Source organism: Erpetoichthys calabaricus, chromosome 13, assembly GCF_900747795.2.
Source record: "Erpetoichthys calabaricus chromosome 13, fErpCal1.3, whole genome shotgun sequence".
Classification (NCBI taxonomy): Eukaryota; Metazoa; Chordata; class Cladistia; order Polypteriformes; family Polypteridae; genus Erpetoichthys; species Erpetoichthys calabaricus.
The window spans coordinates 36,323,148-36,336,591 of NC_041406.2; positions in this window are offsets into that span (position 1 = coordinate 36,323,148).

The window sequence follows — 13,444 nt, forward strand, 5'->3', positions numbered from 1 at the left end:
TAAGCACACAGACAGCCTTTTAGAAGATGGGTATGTGAATATGCCTACTGTATGTGCCACAGAGTGTCTTATGCTGACTTCATTATAAAGGAGCTTCATTCTCAGAGGATTTGTTGACAGTATTACTGTAGTCCTTTTCTTAAAAGTCTTTCATTGACTTCCAGATTTTTATCGGCCTGGTCTCACATCAAACAAACTGGACTCTACTGTTTGGAAACCAGTACCTTTCTTTTATAATGACGCAGGAAGTCAGGTTTGGTAAAGCAAGTGTAATGGAGACCTCACTGAGTGGGTTGTGTTCTGTGGAGTTCCAGTGGCCTACCTGGGTAGGGCCTTCTCTGCGACTCTTCTGCTGGAAAGAGGTAAGAACTTGCTTTGAAGTACCCGGGTCCCCTCTGTTTTGAACTCACAGGGAGGATGAGTGAACCATAAGAAATGATTACGCTGACCATAACAAACACCTACATAATGCAGTGCTGACATTTAAAAAATTCAGCCAAACAAAGCACAGAAATACGTTCCAGATATTATAGACGTCTTTAACCTTGAACTGAGAAAGTTAGACAACTAGTCTAGCTGTCCAGCTACAGGTCATTCTGCTTTAGCCTGGACACACCAGCCAGGCCAGCTCTGCTACTGCTCAGTCCAGTAAGGGTACATCACTTGGGTCAGAACTTACCTTTGTGGATGAGCTGCAGATGCATGAGGTACAGAAACTTGGTTGCTTTTCATAGACTTCTACAGCTTTGCTGCTAGAAGTTCTTTCCACTTAAATGTTGTCACTCCTTTGTAGAGACGCAGATGCTGTCCTGAAGTAGATCTGAAAAGAAAGTTAAAGAATTAAATTCAGAGAATTAACAACGTCATGAGTACCTCTGCTTCATTAGTTTAGGGTTTCAGTGCAGGCCTAGTTAGTCTATGTGGCAGGTCTTTCTCATGTCTGTTTGGGTTTTTGTCTCTTTCCTCTGAGATCCCGAAGCTGTCCAGAAAATGCTGACATTCTTGACCTCAGTATTGTGCTAAGTGTGAGAAGCAGGAGACAATTAGGAAACATTAGGACTCCTAAACATATTTATATGTGTCAGCCTCCTCCATCTGTTTATTTTCTGTGCCTTCTTTTTCCAGTCAGGCTAATAGGATCCCAGTTTCTGTCTTGGAAGCCTCAGAGGCAATGCAGAAATACCCAAAGGATACCCTTTGATTGCAGGGCACATTCACTTACACCTCACACTTAGAGTTACCACTGAACCGACGCCACATGAGAGCCATCAGCTCTCAATTATCTGCAGATTTATCTGTGACTGGCAAATTGTAAAGGCTGTATTGCAGTGCACATTGTACTTTCTTTTATGGCCAGCAGCCATAACACATGCACTTCAGAACAGGTGGCACACTTGGAGCTAAACATGTCTGGGCCCAGCTAGTACAGGGTGAACCAAAAAGAAGTACCACATTTCAAACATTTATTCTACAAAAATGCTACAAGATAAAATAAATTCATTACGACACAACAAAGGGTATACAAAATAGATGTTTTTCAGTGTTTTAAAAATGATGTCTTCAAGGTGGTGGCCATCATTAGAGATACACTCTTCGAGATGATTTCTGAATGCTTGCATGACTCATTTGGTCATTTCAATTGGGAATAGTGGTGACTTTGTGGCGAACAGAGTCCTTGAGGGCTTCAAGGTTTTGAGGTCAGTGTGTGTATACCTTCAACTTGAGATAGCCCCACAAGAAGAAATCGCACGGAGCGAGATCGGGCGAACGTGAGGGCCACCTTAAATTGCAGCACAAGGAGATCAGCTTCCTCAGAAACATCTCCCACAAAACTTGCATGTATCTCTGCGCCATATGAGCTGTTGCTCCATCCTGTTGAAAGCATTTCTTCCATTTGGAGTCTCAAAAAGTTCTCTGGCATTTCAATGTAACATTCTGAAGTGATGGTGACCTTTTGCTCCCTTCCTCAAAAAAGTAAGAGCCTACAATGCCAAATTCTGCGATGGATCACCAAACTGTGCAGGGGTCTCTGATTAAGTTCACAAGATTTGGTTTCAGACCAATAGTGAAAGTTTTGCTTATTTACGCAACCATTCAAATGTGCCTTGTCGCTGCATATAAAAATGGCATCTCGATGTATGGTTTGCAGAAAGTTCGTACACAACTCTGTACGGCTCTCTCAGTCTCTCTCAGTGAGTTCCTGCACTACCATAATTTTCTATGAATGGAAATTAAGGTCCTCATGTAAAATCCTCCTCAAAGATGTTTTGGAAATGCCTAAAGCAGAAGAATGTTTGCACAACAAGCATCTAGGAGACTGCAAAATTGATTCCCTTACAGCTTGCATGGTTTCAGGTGTCCATACAGTCCGAGAAAGGCCTGGAGATTTTCTGTTCAATGTTGTATCCGTCTATCACTGAAGAGTTGTTTTCTGATTTGGGACAGCACCGTTAGAAGGAATGCTGAAGTGCGTTCGGAAGGCGAGTTGCGTAGTGATGATGAATTAATTGTTTTTGAAGAGCGCTTCAACAGCGAAAGCACAGCGTGCACTGAACCAAGACATGTTGCCAACTGAAAACAAGGGATCGCCTATCAAAGGACCCCCACCCTAACCTACTTGACTGCCTCTACCTCACACAATGACCTTGAGAAATGTGGTACTTCATTTTGGCTCACCCTGTACTTGGATGAGAGACCATCTAGGAAAAGTTTGGGTTTTAGCTGGAAGAAGTGTTAGCGAAACCATCAGCGAGGCCTTACCCTGAGGTGTTTGGGAGGATCCCAGTGCCCCAGGGCAGTAACATGGACACCATGCTGTAAATATTGGCACAATTCTTCAGTGATACTCTGTGGTCATTAAAGATCTTTGTGCATCTTATGAAAACGGCAGGGTGTTTCCCAATGCCCTGGCTAAATTGTCCACCATGGCCTTGTCCATTCTTCCCTAATCATCCCATGTCTTTAACTGGCTAGCTATCTCTCTCAGCCCTTACCACCTAATAATGTATGGTGAGCGTACTGCCACAAAGCATGGCTGTCGTTGCATCATCCAGGTAGATACTACAGATTGGTGGTGATTGAAGTGGCTCGCCTGCTGTTCATATAAAGTGTTTAGAGTAGGTTAGAATAATGCTATATAAATATAATGAATTTATTAATTTTTATTAACTCGTTAGTGCTCAGAATTCAGCATGAAACGACAGGTTCAAGCGGCAAAAAAAAGAAGAAGACCACTCAGACCAGACGATATAACCACAAACTGAGAGCTGTATCTCAAGTCAGGCAGACAGGCCTTGGCAGTCATCATAGGCAACCAAAAAAAATCCTGACATCATGTCCCAGCTAAAGGAATTCATTAAAGTGGAGGCATGAAAGTGTTTGGTTTGCAAGCCTGAGCAAGTCCACCCTCAAGTGCGGACAGTCCCTTTAACTGCCTTGCATCTGGCACAGCGCCACATAGCACAATGCAGTCTGAGTGAAGTCATGATGGTGGCATGTCGCTGGATGAGTAAGGCCTCTTCAAAGAACTGGGAAGATTTTTTACTCTTAATATTTGTTAACTGTGAAGCTGGGTTGGGCGGCACGGTGACGTAGTGGGTAGCGCTGCTGCCTCGCAGTTAGGAGACCCGGGTTCGCTTCCCGGGTCCTCCCTGCGTGAAGTTTGCATGTTCTCCCCGTGTCTGCGTGGGTTTCCTCCCACAGTCCAAAGACATGCAGGTTAGGTGCATTGGCGATCCTAAATTGTCCCTAATGTGTGCTTGGTGTGTGTGTGTGTGCCCTGCGGTGGGCTGGAACCATGCCCGGGGTTTGTTTCCTGCCTTGCACCCTGTGTTGGCTGGGATTGGCTCCAGCAGACTCCCGTGACCCTGTAGTTAGGATATAGCGGGTTGGATAATGGATGGAAGCTGGGTTGTGCTGGCTAGCCTTCCTGTTGCTCTTCTGTAGACACCAAAGCCTTTGCAGTGAACACCTTCCTTCTAGTCAGGCCACCATATTTGCATACAGTGTTACTCAGTCTACTACAATAATAGTCATTTTTGCTGACCTTAACTTTTCAGATGCACTGCTGTTCCCTAAACGCCACATGCTTGCCATACCCCTCATCTCTCTTGCAAGAGGGAATGTGGAGGTGGCATATACATGAAAATTCAGCATTTCTCATGCATTTCATTTCAATATCATTAAAATACATTAGATAGTTTTAAAACATTCTGCACAAAAATGCCTAATAAAATTCTGGGTGACACAGTGGTTAGCACTTCTTTTTCACAGTTTTCCTGTTCCTGGCTCGGTTCTTCTCAGTGTGTAGTTTCTTTCTTGTGTAAATTCTTTCTTGTTATGTCCGCTTTCTTCTATAAGTTAGGCACGTGTCTGTTATGAGACAGCCCTGACAACCAATGGCATCCAGTCCAGGGTTGGTTCCTGCTTTGTGTTCAGTGCTGCATTTTCTCATAACCCTGTAGCATACAGCGTATTCTCAGAAAGTGGATGAACAATAAATTGAGCCTTAAAGAAGAAATGTGGATTTGATTATACAGTGGATTCTATAAATATTCAGACCCCTTCATTTTCTGCACACTAATTAATGGATACATTTGATATTTATACTTCCATAATGCCTAAGTGAAAACATGTTTTCAGAAAGGTTCCCAAATTTATTACAAATTTTAAAATTTAAGTATTCTGACCTTTTTTGCTGTGGTACAATATATTGTGGTCGGGTGCAATCTGCATACTTTAATTATCCTTGAGAAGTGTCCAGAATGTAATTGGAGTCCACCAGTGGCAAACTGAACAACACTGCATGTGAGAACAAAAACCAGGCCATGACGTCCAAAGAACTTTTGGTAGACCTCTGTGATCAAATTGTTCAGGTTAGGGGTATGGAAACATTTTAACACATTGAGTGTCTCCAGTGGCACCATGGCCTGATAAATTGTGAAATGGAAGAATTTTCCAACCACCAGAATTCTTCATAGAGTGTCCTACCTAGCCAAACTGAACAACCAGACAAGAAAGGCCTTGTTTTTTTTCAATAACCAAGAACCCAGAACCCAATGGCTTCAGAAGTCCTCTGCTGAAATGGGAGCATCTTATCAGGATTGATGACCATCTCAGTAGCATGCCATCAATTAGAATTTTATGGTAGAATTAGCTAAATACTGCTTGGACTTTGGCAAATAACACTTAAACAACAACAACAACATTTATTTATATAGCACAGATTCATACAAAAAGTAGCTCAAAGTGCTTTACATAATGAAGAAAAGAAAAATAAAAGACAAAATAAGAAATTAAAATAAGACAACATTAGTTAACATAGAAAAAGTGTAAGGTCCGATGTCCAGGGAGGACAGAAAAAAAAACAAAAAAAAACTCCAGACGGCTGGAGAAAAAAATAAAATCTGTAGGGGTTCCAGGCCACGAGACCACCCAGTCCCCTCTGGGCATTCTACTTAACATAAATGAAATAGTCCTCTTTGTAGTTAGGGTTCTCACGAAGTCACTTGATGGTCATACAGACTTCTGGCTTTTAATCCATCAATGCTGGAATATCACGGTGCTTTGAGGAGATGGTGGTGGCGCAAGCCACCACCAAAAGGACACCGGAAAAGGAAACAGAAGCGAGAGTAGGGGTTAGTACAGATTTTAGAGCCACCATGAATAGTTAATATAATGAATTGGATATACTGAGTATCAGGATTTCAATTACTGTGAAGTTATGAGAAGGCCATGTTAAAATAATGTGTTTTCAGCAGTGCTCCACTGTATTAGCCTGGTGAATTCCTATTGGCAGGCTATTCCAGATTTTAGGTGCATAACAGCAGAAGGCCACCTCACCACTTCTTTTAAGTTTTGCTCTTGGAATTCTAAGGAGACACTCATTTGAGGATCTGAGATTACAATTTGGAATATAAGGTGTCAGACATTCCGATATATAAGATGGGGCGAGATTATTTAAGGCTTTATAAACCATAAGCAGAATTTTAAAGTCAATCCTGAATGACACAGGTAACCAGTATAGTGACATCAAAACTGGAGAAATGTGCTCAGATTTTCTTTTCCTGGTTAGGATTCTAGCAGCTGCATTCTGCACTAGTTGCAAACGATTTATGTCTAGTCCTGAGAGGAGTGCGTTACAGTAATCTAGTCAACTGAAAACAAAAGTGTGAACTAATTTCTCAGCATCTTTCAATGATATAAGAGGTCTAACTTTTGCTATGTTTCTTAAGTGAAAAAATGCTGTCCTAGTGATCTGATTAATATGCGATTTAAAATTTAGATTACAGTCAACAGTTACCCCTAAGCTTTTTACCTCCGTCTTGACTTTTAATCCTAATGTATCCAGTTTATTTCTAATAGCCTCATTGTATCCATTATTGCCAATCACTAAGATTTCAGTTTTCTCTTTATTTAACTTGAGAAAGTTAATATTCTGAGATACAAGTTAGACATTGTGTTAGTGAATCAAGAGAATCGAGGTCATCAGGAGCTATTGATAAATACAGCTGTGTGTCATCAGCATAGCTGTGGTAGCTCACGTTGTGCCCTGAGATAATCTGACCTAATGGAAGCATGTAGATTGAGAAGAGCAGCGGACCCAGGATAGAGCCTTGTGGAACACCATATAGGATATCATGTGTCTTTGAGTTATAATTACCACAACTAACAAAGAATTTTCTCCCTGCCAGGTAAGATTCAAACCAATTTAAGACACTGCCAGAGAGGCCCACCCATTGACTACGGCGATTCTTAAGAATATTATGATCAATGGTGTCAAATGCGGCACTCAGATCTAAGAGGATGAGAACAGATAAATGGCCTCTGTCTGCATTTACCCGCAAGTCATTTACTACTTTAACAAGTGCAGTTTCTGTGCTATGATTTGTTCTAAAACCTGACTGAAATTTATCAAGAATAGCATGTTTATTGAGGTGGTCATTTAACTGTATAATGACTGCCTTCTCTAGAATTTTACTTAAGAAAGGCAGGTTAGAGATGGGTCTAAAATTTTCAAGAGCCGAGGGGTCGAGATTATTTTTCTATCTAATGACGAATTTACTATGTCAAGAACATTATCAATTAGCACGCCTGATACTTCTTTGAAAAAATTTGTTGGTATTGGGTTGAGGACGCAGGTGGAGGGTTTCAGTTGAGAAATTATTTTATGTAAATCAGGTAAATCTATCCTAGTGAAAGAGTTTAATTTGTTTATAATGGAATGCTGGGGTTTAGGAGGATCCTTAGTGTTGGGGAGATATACTATGTTATTTCTAATATCATTAATTTTTTGTTTGAAAAATACAGCAATAGCCTCACAGGTTTTACTGGAAGTACTTAGGAGGCATTCCTTTGAGTTACCTGGGTTTAACAGACGATCAATCGTCGAGAATAAGACTCTGGGATTACTAGCATTGTTATGGCGGAACCTGGTGTGACGGAGTGCCGACTGAGCACCTGGAAGCACTGCGTGTGTCCCTGGTAATCCTTCCGCCAGCACCTCTGAGTGTAGCGGAAGTGCTGACGTCCAAGGCTTTTCAGGCATCCAGGTGCCCCCTGGCGGTGACCACAGGCCCCTATAAGGTTGAGCTTCCATGCCCTGTTCCTGTGGTCCTCATACCAACCAGGGTGGCTGCCCCCTCATGGTCTGGAGGAGGCGTAATCCCTCTTCCAGTTCTTCTAGACGTCCCGGCTGGGTACCACCTCCAGCCGCTCACCACAAAAGTCTGTAGAGCCTCAAAGATGGAGTTGTTGCCAAATGGTTCAGTGTTTAAATTGTCCATTATATAGTCTAAGCATAACACCCCTTGAGTTATATTCAACAGTTTTAATGATATAACCTAACATTTTATTGGACTTTTTAATGACTTCTGCACATTGCATGATGAAAATGTTGTATCAGCATGAACCCCTAGAATCTTTTCAGAGACTGCTTCCTGTAGGACCATTTTTATTTATTTAGTATGTTATTTTCATATTGGTACTTTTCTTATTTATGTCTTATTATACTGTACTTTCCATAATTTTGCATAGCACAGAAGTAAGACGTTTTGGTTTGTAATTATAGGATCCATTTTGTCTCCCTTCTTGAAGACTGAAGTCTATTTTTGCCATTTTCCAGTTCTCAGATACTTCTCTTTTCTCAAGTGACTGCTCAGATATACCTAATAAGGATTTATTGATGATATCTTTCTTTTCTTTCAATACAGTTGGTAAGTATCTTACCAGGTCTTGGGTTTTCATTAGTCTTCAATGTATTGAGGACTTGAAGAACACCTGACTCTTCCATTTTAAAATCTATGAACACTGAGCTTGTTTTTACTTCTGCATAGAGTGTTCCACTTATTTCTTCTTTATAAATACTTCTGTGAAATATTCAGTATATTTGCTGTTTCCTTCCTGTTTAGTTTCAGAGGTTTGCTCTCTAATGTTCTGCCTGTATTTGTATTTTATTTATTTTATTGTTGTAGCCACAATAAGTGAGGCCACCATTACAACACTGAAAGATACTGCCCTGGTCTTTCAGGGCTGTAGGAGAGTGCTAGATCCTTGCAGTTCATTGAATGTGCTTTGGTGGAGTATTGGATCTTCTCTCTGAGTATTATTTATTTTTTTGTATTTACTGGTTTCATTGAGTCTTTTTACCTCTGTTTAAGGATTTTTGGAAAGTGTTTTGTTTTTGGGACTTGTTTACTTTCAGACTGCCTTGTTGGCAACTCTTTTTGCCCCCTTTTTTGCTTGTCTTTTATTAAGAATCTTGTTTTAGATGAATCTTACATCCAGTGTTCTTCAGTGTTTTTCAATCCATGATAAACAAATTCTTACTATGAAGAGAAGTTTGCACTATGGGGCATTTATGAGCACTTTTTCACTCTCTGATCATCTGGGAAGTAGCAATACAATACAATACAATTTATTTTTGTATAGCCCAAAATCACACAAGAAGTGCCGCAATGGGCCTCTAGACAGCCCCCCAGCCTTGACTCTCTAAGAAGACAAGGTACAACTCCCAAAAAAATGGAAGAAACCTTGGGAAAGGCAGTTCAAAGAGAGACCCCTTTTCAGGTAGGTTGGGTGTGCAGTGGGTGTCAAAAAAAGGGGGTCAATACAATACAATACACAGAACAGAACACAAGTAATCCTCAATACAATATAATAGTGCAATAGAAATATTACAAGTACAGAGCAGAGTTCAACAGTAGATGGTATTACATAATATGATTTGTTCAGAGTCCTGGAGACCTCGGCCAGTAAGCTGCCTCACCCAACTGGCCATTCCACAGCTGAGTCAGTGCTGGGCCAGCCAATCCGATGAAAGAACCTCTCTACCTGACAATTCCGGCGATCCTCCATCAGAGCCGACTTTACCTTAGGCAGGCAAAACAACTTAGCAGGTGGAGAGTGGCACCAAATGCCACATTTGAGTACCAAGAAGAGAAACAGAATAGGTAACGGTTAGTAACAAATTCTAATAATAATAATGCATTTTATTTATATGGGCACTTTACATTAGCAGTAAATCTCAAAGTGCAACATTAAAAGATTAAACAAAGGCAAGATAAAAACAGAGATAAAACAACAATAATGATAGCATTCTTGTTAATAAGCTTTCTTAAATAGAAAAGTCTTTAGCTGTTTATTAAAACAGCCCACAATCTGCTGTGTTCTTAGGCTCTCTGGTAGGCCATTCCAGAGCTGTGGAGCAGCAGCTGCAAAGGCTTGGTCTCCCATTGTATGAAGTTTGGTCACAGGGGGGCAAAGGCGGTGGGTATTTGTAAAACAGAGGTTTCTTGTAGTGGATTGTAGTATAAGGAGTTCCTTAAGATATTGTGGAGCATTTCCATGGATACACTGGTGAGTAAACAGAGTTTGTATTTGATACAGAGATGGATAGGGAGCCAATGAAGTGACCGAAGGATTGGTGAGATACAGCCATCCATCCATCCATTATCCAACCCGCTGAATCCGAACACAGGGTCACGGGGGTCTGCTGGAGCCAATCCCAGCCAACACAGGGCACAAGGCAGGAACCAATCCCGGGCAGGGTGCCAACCCACCGCAGGACACACACCCACACACCAAGCACACACTAGGGCCAATTTAGAATCGCCAATCCACCTAACCTGCATGTCTTTGGACTGTTGGAGGAAACCGGAGCGCCCGGAGGAAACCCACGCAGACACGGGGAGAACATGCAAACTCCACGCAGGGAGGACCCGGGAAGTGAACCCGGGTCTCCTAACTGCGAGGCAGCAGCGCTACCCACTGCGCCACCGTGCCGCTGGTGAGATACAGTATGTTCATATTTCCGCACCCTCATCAGGATTCTTGCAGCACTATTTTGAATTTGTTGTAGCTTTTGAAGGCTCTTGTTGGGTATCCCGATGAGGAGTGCATTACAATAGTCCAGTCTGGATGAGACAAAGGCATGAACCAGCTTTTCAGCATCACAAAGGGAGAGGTAGGGACGGAGTTTGGCTATGTTTCGCAGATGAAGGAATGCAATTTTACAAAGGTAATGGATATGTTTATCAAATGACAGATGGGAGTCTAACTTGACACCCAAATTTGTAACAGAAGGGGAGAGGGTAATGGTACGGTCAGAAAAGGAAATACAATTTACAGAGGAACGAAGTTGATGGGGGTGCCAATTAAAAGAGCCTCAGTTTTGGTACTGTTCAGCTTGAGGAAGTTGTTGTACATCCAGGCCTCAATCTCATCCAAGCAAGAGGAAAAAGTTGATGGAGGTGTAAGAGAAGTCGAATCCAGTCTCACATAGAGCTGCGTATCATCGGCATAGCAATGGAATGAAACTCCATGCTTGCGGATGATGTGACCCAGGGGTAGTAAATAGATATTAAAGAGGGTCGGCCCAAGGACTGATCCTTGTGGGACTCCACAGGTGACAGTGTGGGTATGAGATTTTGCATTCCCCAAGGCCACATACTCAGTCCTGTCTGTAAGATAGGACTTGAACCACTCCAAAGCAATGCCAGAAATTCCAATTGTATAGTGAAGATGATGAAGGAGAATATTATGATCTACCTATCAAATGCATCTGTAAGGTCCAGGAGGATAAGAAGTGATGGAGAGCCCTGGTCAGCAGCCATCAGGTGGTCATTGGTGACTCTGACCAGGGCTGTCTCTGTGCTGTGAGAAGTTCGGAAACCAGATTGAAATTTTTCAAACAGATTGAATTTTTAGAGGTGATCCTGAAGCTGAACCAAAACAACCTTTTCCAAAACCTTAGACAAAAATGGAAGGTTGGAGATCGGACGATAGTTTGCTATCACTTAAGGATTTTTTTAAATGAGGTCAAATTTTTACAGTTTTCAAGGCCAGTGGGACTAAGCCGCTCTGGAGAGAGTGATTAATGATGTCAGCAATAAGAGGGCTTATATCTGATACATTAGCTTTCATCAGAGGAGTAGGAAAAGGGTCCAATGAACACGTTGAAGGTCGCATCCTTTGTATGATGTCCTCAACTTCTTTAACTGTGGTACAGAGGAACTGGGAAAGGCAGCCCATTGGCTTTGATGTAGAAACATCCAGCGATGGAGGGCTGGAGGCAGACAATGAGGAGCGGATGTCCACTTTGGAGGTGAAATATTCAATAAAATTATTGCACTGCTCCTCTGTGAAATTTTTACAGGCGTAGGTGTGAGGATTGAGTAAATGGTTTTATAACTAACATATTACTTATGTTTTAGTGCTAATGACTAACAACAGTGATGCAGTCTGTACAGTTAATCAGCAGCTCTAGTCAGGATATGCTAAACCAGCGTTTCTCAACCTTTAAGGATTTGCGACCCGAGTTTTCATAACAGTATTAATCACGCCCCCCTAATGTTTTTTTGAAAGCAGCCCACTAATGCCAATTTGTTCTTTTTTAATTAATGATATATAATAGATGCATATGTTATTATACCTACTTAACTTTTATCAACATTTATCTAACTGTATATTTATTTTTCTAGTATCAGAATGTAGTTTAAGTTAATTTGTTTTGGTTTCAATAAATGTATTTTTCATATTTTCGAGTCTTGTTTTCTTTATTTCACATCTTCGCACCCCCCTTTTTGTTACTTCGCTCCCCCCCCAGGGAGGGCTTCCCCCAAAGTTTGAGAACCACTGTGCTAAACAGAAGTAGTGAGTCTTCAGCTGGGATTTGAAAGCTGAGACTGATGGGGCATCTCTTATAGTAGCAGGCATAATAGAACTAAGCCTCCCAGTTCTCCAGGGTCAAGCCCTCCATGTTGAGGCCATGATGTTTCTGGGCTAGCCTGTATTTTAAGCTCGGTTTTTGAGGCCTCATGTCTTTGTCATTTTCATGAGCACTGAGTCATAATACTTCTCACAAGAGTGTGAAGTTTGCATGTTCTCCTCACTGATGTTGATTTTTCTTCAGGTTTCCTCCTACATCACAAAGATGCATATGTAATTTGACATCTCAAGTCCAAGTTGGATCTGTTTTAGTGTGAATGTGTGCATGAGTGGCCCATCCGGTGGATAAGGAGCCCCATCCAGGGTTGGTTCTTATCTTGCAATTGATGCTGCCAGGTTAGGCTTCTGCACCCCATGACCATAAATTAGAGTGGGCTTGAAAAGGTTAAGTGATTAAAAGAAGATTCAGAAATTATGTTGCATTTGATTGGAAAGGAAGCCATCTTCATGGACGCAGTTGTCCCACCACCTCATTTCTTGACTGTTTTTTGCATTTCTCCTTTCACTGGAACCTCCTTCTTATTAAACTTTATTAAAACTGTGTAACCTTGTCCTGTAATATTTGTTCCTAAACAATCCCTCAGACAGATGTTTACTCGGTTATGCTGACCTATTTTGTAAGTCATTTTCGGTAAAAAGATTTGCTAAGCAAATAAATATGAAAGTAGACTATTTAATTTTATTATTTACATGACTGAAAAGCACAGATAATCTTGTGTTTTCTTAGCAGCAGACATGGCTGGTTTTTGCAGTGACTGTATTGCTCACACAGTCACCGTCACACTCATGGCGTACAGCAGTAATATTGTGTGTGTGTGCGTGTGTGTGTGTATAATACTTGGCATCTTTCCCTATGCGTTGTTATTTTGTTTCCTTGATAAAATGCCCAGCTAAAGGTGCTATATAACCTATAGACTTAGTAATTGATTTGCCCTACTATAGAAAAGGTAGAACAAAGAGTGAATTTTTATGGATTTGGCTGCTGCTCTTTCCCATCCGCATGTGTGAATTTTTAAACAACTATAAAGGTCCTCCTTTTGTCACCTTCACACCACAGTGATGCCAGCCAGCTCATAGCAATGGGACACAAATGCACGCTCCTGCTTAAAAAGCTCACGCTGTGGATCAAATCGGCATGCTGCTCCCCTTCAAGCCTGTAATAAAAGCAAGTGGCTGAATCAAAGCTATGTGTCGCTGAAGGGCAAACCACAGAAATGAA